This window comes from Rhinolophus ferrumequinum, chromosome 16 (genome assembly GCF_004115265.2).
Source record: "Rhinolophus ferrumequinum isolate MPI-CBG mRhiFer1 chromosome 16, mRhiFer1_v1.p, whole genome shotgun sequence".
NCBI lineage: Eukaryota > Metazoa > Chordata > Mammalia > Chiroptera > Rhinolophidae > Rhinolophus > Rhinolophus ferrumequinum.
In genome coordinates this window covers 46,518,984-46,534,723 of record NC_046299.1, presented here as the reverse complement: position 1 = coordinate 46,534,723, position 15,740 = coordinate 46,518,984, and the positions used below count along the sequence as shown (strand labels likewise).

Here is a 15,740-nt window from a genome sequence, read left to right as displayed (position 1 = left end):
GTAGAGAAGGCCTAAGGCCAGATATTTCTGGGGTCATGGGAACACAGGGAGCAAGGCCTCCAAAGATGGGCATGGGTGCCTTGTCTAGGCTAGAGGGGACTTGGAAAACAATGGACATGGTGTGCTAAAACAAAATAGCTTCATAAATCATGCTAAGCAGTGCTGCAATGCATCAGGTGGGTCGGCTGCAATTTTCCTGGTAATCTATGCAGTTAGGACACAAATTTCTTCAGGCAGTTTTCATTTGTCCCCCAAAGTTGGCAGCTACGGGTAGTGTTCCAGTATGTGGATGTATCTATCATCTAGCTTGTTTGGGAAGTGATAGCCTGAAAACTTAACCAATATTAATATCCATTTTATTTTTATTTAGCGAACTTGCTCTTCACATTGCAGAACAAGGTTTTAAAGTTAGTAGCTAACCGCGAGAGACGACAGTCTTTTCTCCTTAGCGCAAACACCGCGAAAAAAACTGAAGCTTTCCGCTTCCGCAGCGAGCAGGGTTCGAACCTGCGCGGGGAGACCCCATTGGATTTCAAGTCCAACGCCTTAACCACTCGGCCATCGCTGCTACAAGGAAGGAAGGAGGGCAGAGACACTTTAGTACATTCACAACTATGCGCACGCGCGCCAGACCCACCAGGAGGTGGGGCCTGAGTTTCGCTCTGTAGAAAGGCGGCGGGGCTGACGGCTCAAGTTGGGAGAACTTCATCGTGGACACGAAGAGCTAATAGAAACTCCTTTAAGTAGAAGGTCTTAGGAACCTTTCCCTTATCTAGGCTGGGAAAATCACAACCTTGTTTGGCTTCCGGTCGCTGACCCGGATTTTGCTCTTCCGCTTCTTCATTAGGTCATAGAGAGAGCTGTGAAACAAAGATCTGTCCCTTTCTGTGCTGGGGGCCCGCACGCTGGAAAATTTCTGCCAGGGGATGGTTCTCGGGCAGCGTTTTCCCGTGGTGGTTGTCTCGACCTGAACCCTGCTCTTCTTGTGGGATTGCAGGAGGAGATGGAGGTGTGGGGAGCTCGGCTGCTCCGGGTGGCACTCCTAGGTGCCTGTCCATGCAGTCATTTCTTATCTCTCCCCAGTGATCCCTTCATTGCTGAGCCTTACAGGAAGACATCAGGTCCCAAGTGTGGTCTCAGCTGTCTCAAGTGATGGGGAACCTGGGAGGTGGTTTTAGAACCAAGTTTTGCGCATTAGATCAGCGTTCTAACTTTAAATGCCATGAATTCTCTCCTTTGTTGAGTGTAGCTACTGCGCATAGGTGCTTTATTTGCGTTCTTTTTTTAAGCCCTCTAACCGGGTAGATCTGTGCTATCGTCGTCCTCTTAAGAGAACGGAGGCGCCGGGGAATGTGGCTCAAGGGTTGGTGCTGCTGATTTCACGGCGCATGCGTATTTCCTAACCGTAGCACATGGTGCCTCACTAGCAGCAAGCGCTGTTTGTTGATGGAAGATGTGGGAAAAATAATAGGTAGACTTTTAGTAGTTCAAATTTTTAAAACAATACATGGAAACTTCACCATTTTTCTCATAATGTTAAATTTGACATTAAGGCAGGAAGGCAAATCTTTGCCCTTTGGAAGCCTGAATGTTAAATGACCTCACTGGATAGGTGTGTGCATTTTCTTGAGACTTTTTAATATTAACTAAATTATGGTGCAACTAAGTGTCTAGATCGATTTAATTGTGGAAGGGAAGCAAAATACTTGAGAATTGTAAGATTGACTTTTATCTAATTTGAGATTGTTGCTTTTAGACATTTCATCTCTGTTTTTAATTTGACGGAGCTACGCAAGTGGTCCCAATTTCTCTATGAATACCCTATAGAAATAGAGTTATTAGGGACATTTCTAGGCATAAGTTTGATCATATATCAACTTTACTTGCACTTTTCCAGTAGAAACTATACAGAAGAAATAAATTTTTGTCTTTTTATTTTGTGCTTAGATTCTGTGTATGCTCTGAGATAAACTATAATCTTACTATTTTATTAGTTATATCTTGATCTTGAAGCCTTTTTTATTATTTTCTTTTTTTAAATTAAAGTTTATTGGAGTGATAATTGCTAGTAAAGATATATAGGTTTCAGGTGTACAATTCTGTAATACATCATCTATATATCGCATTGTGTGTTCACCAGCCAGTCAGTTCTCTTACCATCATCTCCATATATTTGATCCTCTTTACCCTCATGTTATTTTCTTCTGTGCAGTTGAATGATGTTAATATTTACTGAAACACTCTTTCTCTTCCTTTTTTAAAAAATTGAATACAACTATGTTCTGATTCTAAATGAAAAGGAATGGGCACGACCGTAACAAACAAGATTTCAACACAGAATATTGTGATGTGACTGTAGCAGTCTTATATTTGAAACTCAATAAGGAAACAACTGTGTTTCAATACAGCTAAATATGCAGGTCCAAAAAAATGAAGGTATTTTTTAACTACTACATTCACTCTGAAGCCCATTCATCTCTTTCAGCACCCCAAAGATTAAGCATATGTTCTCCTTAACTGTATAATAAAGTGGCAAACACACGGCACCACTGACATCACAGTACAGTTGTCTATAAAACTAGATTTCTGATACTGGATTCTAGCTCCTCTTTCTCACAGGTTATTATCCTCATGTGGGAGAGCAGTTGTCTGAACAACTTCTAAATCATTGCTCATTGTCCATGACAACCTTTGGTGGGGCAAGAGCAGCATGGCAACAAACTCCAAATTAGGGTCTCCAGTTAGTTTTCTAGCAAGCCAGAGGAAGGGTTTTTCAAAGTTGTAGTTACTTTTAGCAGAAATGTCATAGTACTGAGGATTCTTCTATTGTGGAAGACAATTGATTTTGCCTTCACTTTCCTGTCCTTAATACCCACTTTGTTGCCACACAACACAAAGAGGATGAGTTCACATACTCGTACCAGATCTCTATGCCAGTTAGGCACATTCTTGTAAGTAACTCTCGAAGTTACATCAAACATTATAGTGGCACACTGGGCTGAGATGTCCTCTGTGTGTATGGAAGAAAAAAGGATGGGCCTCAACACCCAACGTACTTCTCAAACTCACCGGCCAGATGATGTGGAGGACAATTCTAAGCTCCCAGAGGCTACCCACTGTACCTTGCCATGTGGAACCTCTCTATAACATGGTAGCTGGCTTCTTCAAGGCTATCAAGAGAATTGCTCCCGAATCTACTACAATGGAGTTTTATATAATATACAGTCATGCGTTGCATAATGACTTAAAGTCTATTTTGTCTGATATAAGTATTCCTACCTCAGCTTTTTTTTTTCTTCCATTTTCATAAAATATCTTTTTCCATCTCTTTACTTTCAGTCTGTGTGTGTCTTTCTATCTGAAGCGGACCTCTTGTAGATATTATATGTATGTAAGGGTCTTATTTTCTTATCTAGTCACCCTATGCCTTTTAATTAGAGCATTAAATCCATTTACATTTAAAGTGATTATTGATAGGTATGTAGTTATTGCCATTTTATTATTCATATTTATGATCTTTTTTTTCTTCTTTTTAAAGAAGTCCCTTTAACATTTCTTGTAATACTTATTTGGTGGTGACAAACTCCTTTAGCTTTTTCTTGTCTGAGATCCAGCTGGATTTTACGAGGTGTGATCACAAAATACAGTGAATGTATAAACAAAAAAAATTATTACAGTAAAAGAGACATTGCCATTAACCCCCCTCAAAATACTCCCCCTTGCTTCGAACACACTTACCCAATCATTCTTGCCCCTTTCTGAAGCAGTTCTGAAAGTTCTCTTTTGTGAGTGTCTTTAATTGTGCTGCCGTGTTTCCTTCATGTCCTGAATCAATTCAAAATGTTTACCTTTCATGGTCATTTTGACTTAGGGGAAATAGCCAGAAGTTGCACGGTGCCAGATCTGGTGAATAAGGTAGATGAGGACACACTGTAATTTTTTTATTTGACAGAAATTGCTGTACCAGAAGTGATGTGTGACACAGATCGTTGTCATGATGGAGGATGAAACCGTTTGCCCATTTCATATTAATGTATTTGTTTATGATCCATGATTTATGGTACACTTTAAAACACACCTTCTTTCAACCATAGCTCGCACCCGACTGACTGCAGCAAACAAGTTGAAACTTGTCACACACTGTTACTAAGGTCTGATGCATCGCTTCCCGTATTGAAGATCCCTGCCTTTCTGTTGGATGGCATTCGGAATCAGCATTCACTATATGTTTTGAGCACACCTCGTATAAAGGCAACTAAAATTAAGAACAGAGATCATAAAAATAATTTGAAAGATTGCATCAAAGTACAGCTATGATCAATGTATTATAGTATAATTGACAGGGAAACAACTAGATCCACAGACAAGTCTTTTTATGACTTTAAGGAATTATAACTATAACACTACATTTTTACAAAATAATTCTGTTTCTTACTAATTCTGATTTTTTTGGGGGGTTATTAAATTATGTAGGAAAATCGAGTCTTGACCTTAAAGAGCACATTTATGTTTATGCCTTAACTATATAAAGATATCGTCCAAAGAATTGTTGCTTAAAGCTGCCATGTTTTGGGGGGGGTTGTTTGTTAAACAACAACACACAACTAACAGATTCAGTTTTTAAACCTCATAACTAGATTCTTTTGCTCACTTACATGTTTTTAGGAAATGTTTCCTGTTCACCCAGCATGTGGGAAAGTACTCATGATTCATGAAAATGCCTAGCACAATGCTTAATATATAGTAGGTACTTGATAATTCTCTTTTTGTTATGAAAACAATATAGTAATGTTAATAAAAAGTTTGAAAAAATAGAAAAAAAAATTCAACCCAACTAAGGCCTTTTTTTTGTTTGTTTTGGTATTTCTACTTTGTTTTCCCCCTTATACCTTCATATATTTTTACATAGTTTTAACTGTACATGTGACAGTTTTTCTGCTTTTGTTTCATTGAAGTAAAATCACCATTTTAATTATTAAAGTGTACATTTCAGTGGCTTCCAATACACTCACCATATGCAACCATCACCACTATCTTTTACAGAACATTTTCATCACTTGAAAAGGAAATGCTGTACCCATTAGGCATTCACTCCCCACCCCCCAACTATCCCCAGCCCCTAGCAACGACTAATCAGCTTTCTGTTGTTATAGACTTGCCTATTCTGTACATTTCATATAAATGGAACCGTATGATATGTCGATTTTTGTGTTTAGCTTCTTTCACTTAGTATAATGTTTTCAAGGTTCATCCATATTATAGCATATATCACCACTTCATATCTTTATTTTGTGTATTTTGACAATATTTTACTGTTACTTGCTCTTAAAAATTGTGATAAAATATACATAACATAAAATCTACCACTTTAACTATTTTTTTTCTGTTTTTCAATTTTTTTTCTTTTTTCTTTTTTTTTAAATTTTATTTTTTAAATTTATTGGGGTGACAATTGTTAGTAAAATTACATAGATTTCAGGTGTGCAATTCTGTATCACATCATCCATAAGTCACACTGTGTGTTCACCACCCAGAGTCAGCTCCGCTTCCATCACCATACATTTGATCCCCCTCACCCTCATCCCACTTTAACTATTTTTAAGTGTAGAATTCAGGGGCATTGAGTACATTTACAATGTATAACCATCACCACTATCCATTTCCAGAACTTTTTGATCATCCCAAACAGAAACTCTGTATCTGTTAAACAATAACTCTTCATTTCTCTCTCTCCCTAGCACCTGGTATCCTCTATTCTACTTTCTGTCTCTGTAGGTATTTCTAAGTGGAATCATACAATATTTATCCTTTTTTGTCTGGCTTATTTCACTTAGTGTAATGTTTCCAAGGGTTACCCATGTTGTAGTTTTAGAATTTCATTTCTTTTTTGGCTGAATACATTTCATTGTATAGGTACCACATTTTGTTTATCTACTCATCATTGGGTTGTTTATACCTTTTGGCTATTGTTACGAATAATGCTGCTATGAACATTCATGTACAAGTCTTCAAACATCTGTTTTCACTTCTCCTGAGTATACACCTAGAAGTGGAGTTGTGGGATCGTATGGTAATTTTATGTTTAACATTTTGAGGAACTGCCAAACGGTTTTCCAGGTTTTCCACAGCGGCTGCACCATTTACACTCCCTCAGCAATGCATGAGGGTTCCAATTTCTCTGCATCATAAGTTATTTTCCATTTTAAAAAACTATAGCCATCTTAGTAGATGTGAAGTGGTATCTCATTGTGGTTTGGATTTGCATTTCCCTAATGACTAATGATGTTGAGCTCTTTCGTGCGCTTATTGGCCACTAGTTTATCTTCTTTGGAGAAATGTCTATTCAAGTCCTTTGCCTATTTTTTAAAAATTGAGAATTTAATTGACATATAATGTTGTGCAGGTTTAAGGTGTACAATGTGTTGATTTGATACATTTATATTAATATATTGCATTATGATAACCATTGTAGCATTAGCTAGTACCTCTATCATGTTAACAAAATTTGTATTTCTCTTTTTATGGTGAGAACAGTTAAGATATAGTCTGTTAGAAACTTTGAAGTATATAATATTGTTTCCTATAGTCACTATGCTGTGCATTCGATCCCTAGGATGTATTTATCTACTAGCTGCAAGTTGGTGCCTTTAAACAACATCTCCCCAATTCCCCCACCCTTGTCCTTGGTAGTCACCATTCCACTCTCTGTTTTTGAGTTCAACTTTTTTAGATTACACACGTTAGTGATATCATACAGTATCTGACTTTCACTGACTTATCTCACTTCTCAGCATAATGCCCTCAAGGTCCACCCATTTTGTCACAAATTCTTTTGCCCATCTTTCAACTAGATTTCTTGTATTTTGTGTATGTGTTGATTAACATACCTTAAAATGATCTCATGTCCTCTGTTTCTGTCACTGTGACTATTATTTTAGTGGTTGCATAATAGTTCATTGAATTGATGTATTATATTTTATTTTCCTATTCTATTGTCTCTCATTCTTCCTGCTTCAACATCAGTTCCAAACTGTACGTTCTTATTTCATCGTGTTTCTGTTTTGCACATACACTCTTTCCCAGATTCAAGATATGTTGATGCACCATTTCTCAAAGGGCGCTCTGCAGAACACCTGCCCCGGGGTCACCCAGGTGAGTGTGTGTGCATGTGTGTGGGAGGGAGCGCATGTTCAAAATTCGCATTTCCAGATCTTGCTCTAGATTCTTTGCATCAGAATGTGTTGGGATCTTGTCTATCTTTAAAAACAATGATACATATTATTTATAGAAACACACACACTTTTTAAAAAGCTGCTTTTTTCCACTTACCCTATCTTAAAGATATTTCCATTTTGAGATATATATATATATATATATATATACACAGCTACATTATCATTTTAATGTCCATGTATGTGCCATAGGTTTTTTCCTTTTTTTAAAGAATTCCACATTGTGGGACATTTAGATTATTTGTAACTTTTTATGTTTATAAACTAACTGTGTTGCTTGTTTCCTTGCACATGCATCTGTAGATCCTCGACTGGTTATTTCTTTGGGACAAATCCCTAGATAAACGCAATTTCTGGTCAGAAGTATGTATTTTTAAAAGGATTTGGTACCTGTCACCAAATTGCCTTTCAGAGATGTTTTCCCAATTTGTACCCCCGCCAAAAGTGTCTTAATATCTGTTTCTCTACATTATGGGCTTTCTTATTATGCCCCCACTCTTAACACTTTTTTAAATCTTTGACAATATGTGAGAAATAGTATCTTCTTGTTGTTTTGATTGATTATTTAACTATTGTGTTAATTAGCTTTTTATGTAATAGGTAAAATCCATCATATTATTTTTTTTCTGCTAGATTTACTTTTTCAGTATCAGATCTGTTTTTGAGTCGTATTTCTTTGTATTCATCCTTACTGGACGCTTGTCCTGGATAAATACTTGATACATTAAAAAAATTTATTTGATGTGAATTCCCACCAACAGCAGATTCTCCAACTCTTACTCCAGATTCAGACCATATAATGTGACTGCTGATCTTTTAGGCCCATGTGCACTGAGTCTGACCCTAGGAGCCTCATCTTCACACAGTTCTTAGCTTCACAGTAAAAAAAGAAAACTAGGACAATTAATTTGAATTAATTAAAATGTAGAGTTCATATTTGAACAAAGGTTAAGGGTATTTTGATTGATTGGCCAGAAAAAGAGAAAGGGTTATTTAAGTCTGTAAGTTGGTATTACATAGATGATAGAAAGAATTGAAATTGTACCTGGAAGAGATTAGGCTAGACATAATAAAAATCCCAGCGTTATGAGATTGTTATGAGACGTTAAATAAATTCCCCAGTGGAGGATAAGTGATTTCTGAAAATCTATCTCCCTTTGAATGGTCCAAGTGCAGCCTTTTCATGCAAAGAGAAATTATAGGACCTGGAAGGATAGGGGTTGTAGCTTCTTCTTTTATTTTTTACTCTCTTAAGGCCAGAGCCAAATTTAGGTTCTGTTTACCTGGGAGCTTCCCAGAGTGTTCACTTATAACTGTTACGAAAACATCAATGGAAATATAATGGGATGGAGAAAGTTGTATTTTCTAAAATGCCTCTCAGGAAGAGAAGTAAATATTGTAGGAAGGAATAAGACACTTGGAATGGTGAAAGGAGTAATAGTGGGGAATTTGTGGAAACACGCTCTAGTAATGAAAGATGTTGCTAAACTATTTTCTAAGGAAGGTGTGTCCAATTACATACTTTCCAAGGCAGATGAGTCCAGCTCTTACTTTGCTGAGTGGCAAGTACACGTTTAAGGCTAGAACTGAATTGTTTTGAACAATAGAAGAGACTGCACACCACCAGAAGGCCTCCTTGTGGCCCTTCTCTGAGCAGAGGACAGCCACTTCCCTAAATGTTGAATAAACATACTGAAGTGGGGTATGCAAATGATCTAGGAATGGAGAGTAGGTTGAGGACCTGTGTTGAGGAATCTAGAATTCCATTGTTAGATGTATTATATTTGACATGCCTTTGACACATTCAAATAGATTTATCATGATTCCACTTGGTACCCTTTTGGGAAAAATGAAATCTTATGAACTGGAAGTATAGCAGCAACTTTTCAAAACAAAAAGTATGTGGGCCATTTCATTTTTTATTCTCAGCTTTTATTCTTCTCCTTCCAATTTAGTTGTGGAGGTTGCTGCTCACTGGCCCATGTGGGAATTGAACCGGCAACCTGGGTGTTATGAGCACTGTGCTCTAACCAACTGAGCCAACCAGCTGTCCAGTGTTCCCTTCTTTGTTCAGTTCCCCCATAAACACTGTTCCAGGTTTGGTGTATTTGCTCTCTGATCATTTAGGAACTTGACATGGGTGCTCAACTCTACAATTTTAATGGAGTCTTGAGCGGGAGAGAAGATAAGAGTGTGCTCAATTTGTCATCTTTAACCTAATTCTTAATATTTTCTTGATAAGTTATATTGCACAATTTTAATACTCTGAAAAACTAATATGTTGTGAGAGAGATAGTAAGTTAGAAGACATTTAATTTCATACTCTGTTGGTAGAATATCTTGATTACAAAACTGCTGCCCATTTTTGTGTTGTTGACACATTATTCAAGTAAATATGTAGTAAGATTTAGGGCCATTCTACTACTGAAATGAAGAGTTATATTTTTTACCCTAAACTAGAGTGCATTTTAAATTAGAAAGTTATATCTGTATATCTTATGTAATAATAGTAAGTTCTTAGAACATATAAAAGGGTCGTCTTACTTTGGGTGACATTAGTAACATGAGGTTTTTAATGATCTAGAAGGTAAAGTCAACAACAGTTGTTAAAATTATGATTTTTGAGATTCTATGACACTTTTTTCCTAAGTCTATATCCCATCAGATGCTCAAATAAGATTTTAACTTGAGTAAATATTTATTTACTCATAAACATGTTTTAATTTAAACAACATTTAAATAATTGTTTCATATAACATAGGACTTTTGCTTGATTTTTAAGATACAAGCCCAACAGTTGGTATTATAGAAATCTATAAATATTGTTTTACAATTTAGCTTTACTATTTATCTAATGATACAAGCGTTTATTAAAAGCAAACTACTGTAGTATAACACAACTTTTAATGGAAAAACAGCATTCCCTGTATCATGATTCCATTCTCACATCTCACTCTCCAGATATGATAACTACCTTTAATGCTTATAGTAGCTGTTTATTCTGCTATTTTCTTCCATCATTCTAAACACTACTTTTATACCGCTGTTTCTTGGATTTTCAGTTTCAGATTTCATCTCTAGACTACTATAAAATATAAGCCTTCAGCTTTTAAATTATACTCCTCTTTTTCTGTATCTTATCTTTTAAATTATATGATGATATTTAGTTAAAACAATGTTCCGTGTTTGCATTATTATGATTATGTAATTATTAGAGCTAGGCCACATATTATATTATAATTAGATTTCCTTTGTGCTAGAACCTTTGTTTTCCCAGGCATTAATGATTATATTGTTCTTTTTTGTCTGCTTAATTTTCTATCTGATTATCACCAATTCATCCCCAAATTCTCTGACAGAACTGTAAATCTCTCATCATATTTAAACACGTCAGGTAATCTGTTAGATTTCTCTTCCTCTCTCTCTCTCCATCTATTCTTCCCCCATTCCTTCTTCCTCCCTTCCTGCCTTCCTTCCTTTTCTCTTTCCTTCTTTCCCTCCCTTTCTCCTTCCTTCACTCCTTTTCTCCATCCTTCCTTCCTGTCATTCAGGTGTCCCTTCTAGAGAGCTCTTTTGTCCTTTTCTCCAGTCTGGACCAGTTGCTTTTAAGCCTACTGCTGCTCATCTGTCATCCTGGGGTCTCACTTCAGTTTTCTCCTGTAATGTTTTCTATTGTTTCCTGGATCACATCTTCCTCTTTCAAGGTTTACTCTCTCAGGTTAGGGAAGCATGTACTCCAGTAGCTTCCTTAGAAAGGGTGAATGAGAGGAAAAAAATATTTTTCAACCATGAACGTCTGAAAATATTTTTATTCTTCCATACATTTGATAGTGTGGTTGAGTAAAAATTTGGAGGTTTAATCAAAGCTTAGCAAGGAACCTTAACATACCTTTAAAAATATTCCCAAGAAGAGGTCCAACGAAAGCTTACCTTTGTATTTATTTTGAAAGATGCAAGCTGTCTGAATCTCATCTAGTTAAAAGTAACCCATGTATCTCTTTACTTTTTCGTCATAATACGTGTAAAGTTTTTCTCAGAAATTTCTGATATTTTCCCTGGAATTAAGAACAACGTGTGAAGTCAGACTGGGACTGGGAGAGTAAATGAAGAACCAGGTGGGTGGGGGACACCAATCAAATTAAATATTTTTAGGAGATTAGCTTTTAAAATTATTTGTCCATTGGGTTTATATATAAGAAATCCAACCATTTTTCTTTTAAAAGTTTTTGTTCTCTTGTAAAATGTCAGGAGTAAGAATCTTAAAAGGACTTGAAAATTGTAGTTGCCTTGCCAACTTTTTGTTTTACTTTTATGTATTTTTTAAAATTGAGGTTAAATTGACATAACCTAAAATTAACCATTGTATAGCAAGCAGTTCAGTGGCAGTTCATACATTTGCAATGTTGTGCAACTGCCACCACCTCTATTTAGTTCCCAAACATTTTCGTCACCCCAAGGATTGCCAAATCTTGATACTGATTCTTTTCTTAGAATATAAACTCATACCTTGGCTTCAAAATTTGGTCTTAATGTACCAGTCACTCTGTAAATAAGCCAAATTATTATATTCTGACATTCAATTCCTTTAAAACTACATTGGAGTAGTTTTCTTATCAGAAAACCACAAAGGCTATTAATGTCCTTCCCGCTTATTATGTTCTTTGAATGTAGCAATGTAGAAATTAAATTAGAGCAGACATAGTATTCAAAGAATTAGATTAACTGTGTCTTTATTGTTTTTTGTTTTAGGATATTTAGAAATGTACTGCTGCAGAACTTTGAAAATGCAGCTAGAGAGTTGGAAAATCTCGTCAAGAAATGGTTCATTTAACAACTAAGTTAATAGATCTGTAAACATTTCTGCTTTTTTTCACAGCACATTATGCTGCCATTTGTCACATGCTGTAGAAAGATCATCATTGTCATTCTGTGATGGAGATCCTCCTTTGAACAGGGCTTAAAGTGGGTAAAATTTTATGGAGAATAATTTCTGATACCTGTAGGGGGGCAGTGAGATAAGGAGTAGGAGACTGCTTTTATCTTTTCATTTTCACCTACAACTCTATTTTTAAAAATTCGAATGCCTTCAAATTCCTGCTATCTTATTAACAGTTCTTTGTTTATTTTGTAAGTAAATTTAGAAATTAGTAAGGCAGCATCAAAGCAACGCTCTCTCTGTAAAGCAGACTCTCACCAGCTTCAGTTAGGTCAGAGTTTTGTCTCATTCTATCAATCAATATACAGAAAGCCTGTGTATGTATTTTTTAGTATGGAATAAAATACCTCATAACAACAGGTAACCTAACAAATCTAGGTAACTATGAAGCTTTATAAATTAGCACAGAACTGTAATTATTAATTATAGTTAGTAAATTAAATAGAAAATAATAACAAATTATATAATAAATAAAACGATAAACATAAATTAAATTACATGTTAATTAAATATATGTATATATACATACACACACATAATAATTAAGTGGAATTATTTAGACCAGTGGTTCTCAGAGTGTGGTTTCCAGACCATCAGACTTGGCATCACCTGGGAGCTTGTCTACTGAATTTATCTACTGAATTACAAACACGAGAGGTGGGGTCTAGCAAGCTGTTTTAACAATCTCTTCAGGTGATTCTGATGCAGGACCCACATTTTAAGTTTGGAAACCACTACATAAGCTCTGGTAGAGCGCCCTCTAGTGTTGTTTCCAAATTTGCATTTGACACATTACTGGTCTTGGCCTCGAAATTCTGATGTAAAGATGATGAGAATGAAAGAATATTTTTTTGTTTTTTAAAGTTATCGTCCCTCAGTATTTCTTTAAAGCCTTTTTTTCTATGCATAATTTTACAAATTTTAGAAAACATTATCCCTAAAATTTTAAACTTTGGTTTTATTTTTGGATTTACTGTTATGGAATAAGCATTGTGCACGTCATTAAAAATACTTTGTAAACTTAATATTTAAATGCTGCTTCATAGTTTATAATTTAATTCTCTTTATTTTATATAATTGTACTGTGGAAGGTTATGTTTTTAGAAGGAATAATGAGGGAGCAGTTCCTTGCCTACCATGTTATCTTTCTTTCTAATACTTACTATAATAATATCTTCTCATGTCGCCCAAGATGCATAGATGAATTTGGTAAAATTGTAAAGCAGGCAATAGTGAGTGCTTAAAAATGTTAACTTATTAGGATTTTGTGCTTTTGATTTCATGCCTCCTTCTTTTGACACGTCCTTTTAGGTTTATGTGTTTCCTGTCTTCTTAATGTATTGGTCCGTGGCTTCTCAGTGTTTCCTTCTCTGGTCTAGTCCTTATTGATTCACTTCTTCCATCAAATATTTTCACAGTCTTTTTAAGGTCCTATTTTGAAGCCTTTAAAGGCAGAAATTTGAAGACTGTAGTAAGTAATTGAAGAAGATATTTTGGGACTGATTAGTTTTTCCTTGCCTTTAATCTCAGCATAGAGGCATTTGCTTACTTAAGTTTAGTGGTTAATAGAGGTTCTGTAGAGTCAGATAAATAATCTCTCCATTTATTAGCTTTGTGTCTTTGGCAAGCAAATATCTTTGAGTTTAGGTTTTCTCATCTAATAATCTAATAGTATTTTTATTTATAGATGTGAGCATTACATTATACATAAACTATAGCTATAGATGTGAGCATTACATTATATCTGAAATACTAGTATAGTGTCTGATATAATAAATCCTCAATAACTTTTAGCTCTTACTATTAGAGGTACAATTAGTGTTTTTTTCACCCTAGAACCATCTTTGTACCGTTGCTGAGATTCCTGGTTTTAGACCTTAGTTTTTGTGATTAATAATGTTTAAATTGTGTATATTTCCTGGCTCTTTCTCTGACAGTTAAATTTCACCTTTAAAATGAAAACTTTTCATTTTTTATGGAAAAAAGTTTTTTAGAAGGCATTATCTCAAATTCCTATTTAACTTTTCTTTTTTAAAACTCAAATTCTGTCTCTCACAGGAAGTTATCTTTTATAGAGTACTTGTGTTTTCACTGTCTTTATAACATTCCATATTTCCTAGAAATTTTCAGGGAAAGTATATATTAGGGTACTATTAATTATAAGTTCATTTAATGTTTTCCTTGTAATCCTTTAACTTGCTTAGTTCTTAGGCATCGTAACTTAAAATATTAATTAAAAAAAGAAGAACGAGTTTTATTTTATTTTGTGTAATTTTGGGGATTTTTGTATAGATATTTATTGAATTCAAGAAACCTATTTAATATGAATTACTCAAATAAGTGATGATGCTAATACCTATTTGTTCTATCTGGGTGCTGAATGAGCATTGTGCAACATTTTGGCCTACTCAATATATTCACTTATCAACCATTTATAGCATGAACATTATGTGTTCGGTACCAGGCTTGGTGTGAGGCATGAGTAAGATATGGTAGGGTTCATTCTTTCATGGAGAAATATGTAAACCAGTAATTTGGATGTAGTGTGCCGATTAGTATAATGGAGGTATGCAGAAAGTGTTAGCGAAGCATGTGGGTAGCTCATTTAACTTAGGTGGGAAGCAAGCAGGACTGATTGTGTAGGAAGCCAGGCAATTAGCTAAGACTGTCAAAGAAGGTGGTGTTTGAGCTGGGCCTTGAAAAAGGAAACAAGTTCAGCAAGGTGGTCCAGGCTGGTATGAGGGAATAAATAGGGAAGGGGATGTAAAAGGAGCACTGTTTTGTCATTTTTAAATGATACAGGAATCAACTGAAAAATGTAAAACTGAGGAGAATTCTGCAAGACAGAAAGAGGTCAGCATAGCAATTAATAGTATTTCTTTATAGTCATCATTACCAACTAGAAAATATAGTAAAAAAATCCATTCACAATATGCAATATTTCTAAAGTATCTAGGAATATACAAAATCTCTATAGCAAAAACTTTGAAACCCTAAGACAAGCTGAATAAACGGAGGGATCTCCCATATTGGGTAAGACAACTTAATAAATATATGTCAATTCTCCTTTAATTAATGTATAAATTAATTGCATTTCAAGTTAAAATTATAGCTGGACTTTTTTGAGGAATTTGGTAAGCTTATTCTAAAATTTATGTGGAATGATAAAGGTACAAGAATAAGTAAGTCAGCCTTAAAAAGCAAAGGATGGGGATTTATCATACTAGATATTAATACATATTAAAAAACCTTGATAGTACCCACAGACCAATGAAACAACTTAGAGATTTTTGAGGACAGGCCATGTATATAGCTAATCCTCAATATTCACAGATTCCGTACCTGTGAATTTGCCTAGTTGCTAAAATTTGTTTGTAAACCCAAAATTGATACTCACAGTGCTTTCACAGTCATTTGCCAATATGCGCAGAATGGAGAAAAATTTGAGTTGCCTGATGAGAAGGAGCATGTTCCCAGTTATCCGTGGTGATGCTCTGTCTTCTTGTTTCAACTCTCATACTATAGACGTGGCTTTTTCATGGTCTGTTTAGAGCCAGTTTTCCTGCATTTTT

At 35.2% G+C, this 15,740-nt stretch overlaps 1 non-coding gene and 1 pseudogene across 1 annotated transcript; both read right to left on the bottom strand.

Annotated features, from left to right (window-relative positions):
* Positions 1-486: 486 nt before the first annotated feature.
* TRNAS-UGA (transfer RNA serine (anticodon UGA)) lies at positions 487-568 on the bottom strand. The gene has a single exon. It is a non-coding gene; the product is annotated as a tRNA-Ser (tRNA).
* A 2,045-nt stretch (positions 569-2,613) lies between these two features.
* LOC117035862 (GTP-binding nuclear protein Ran-like) overlaps positions 2,614-15,740 on the bottom strand; it is a 39,121-nt pseudogene continuing 25,994 nt past the window's right edge.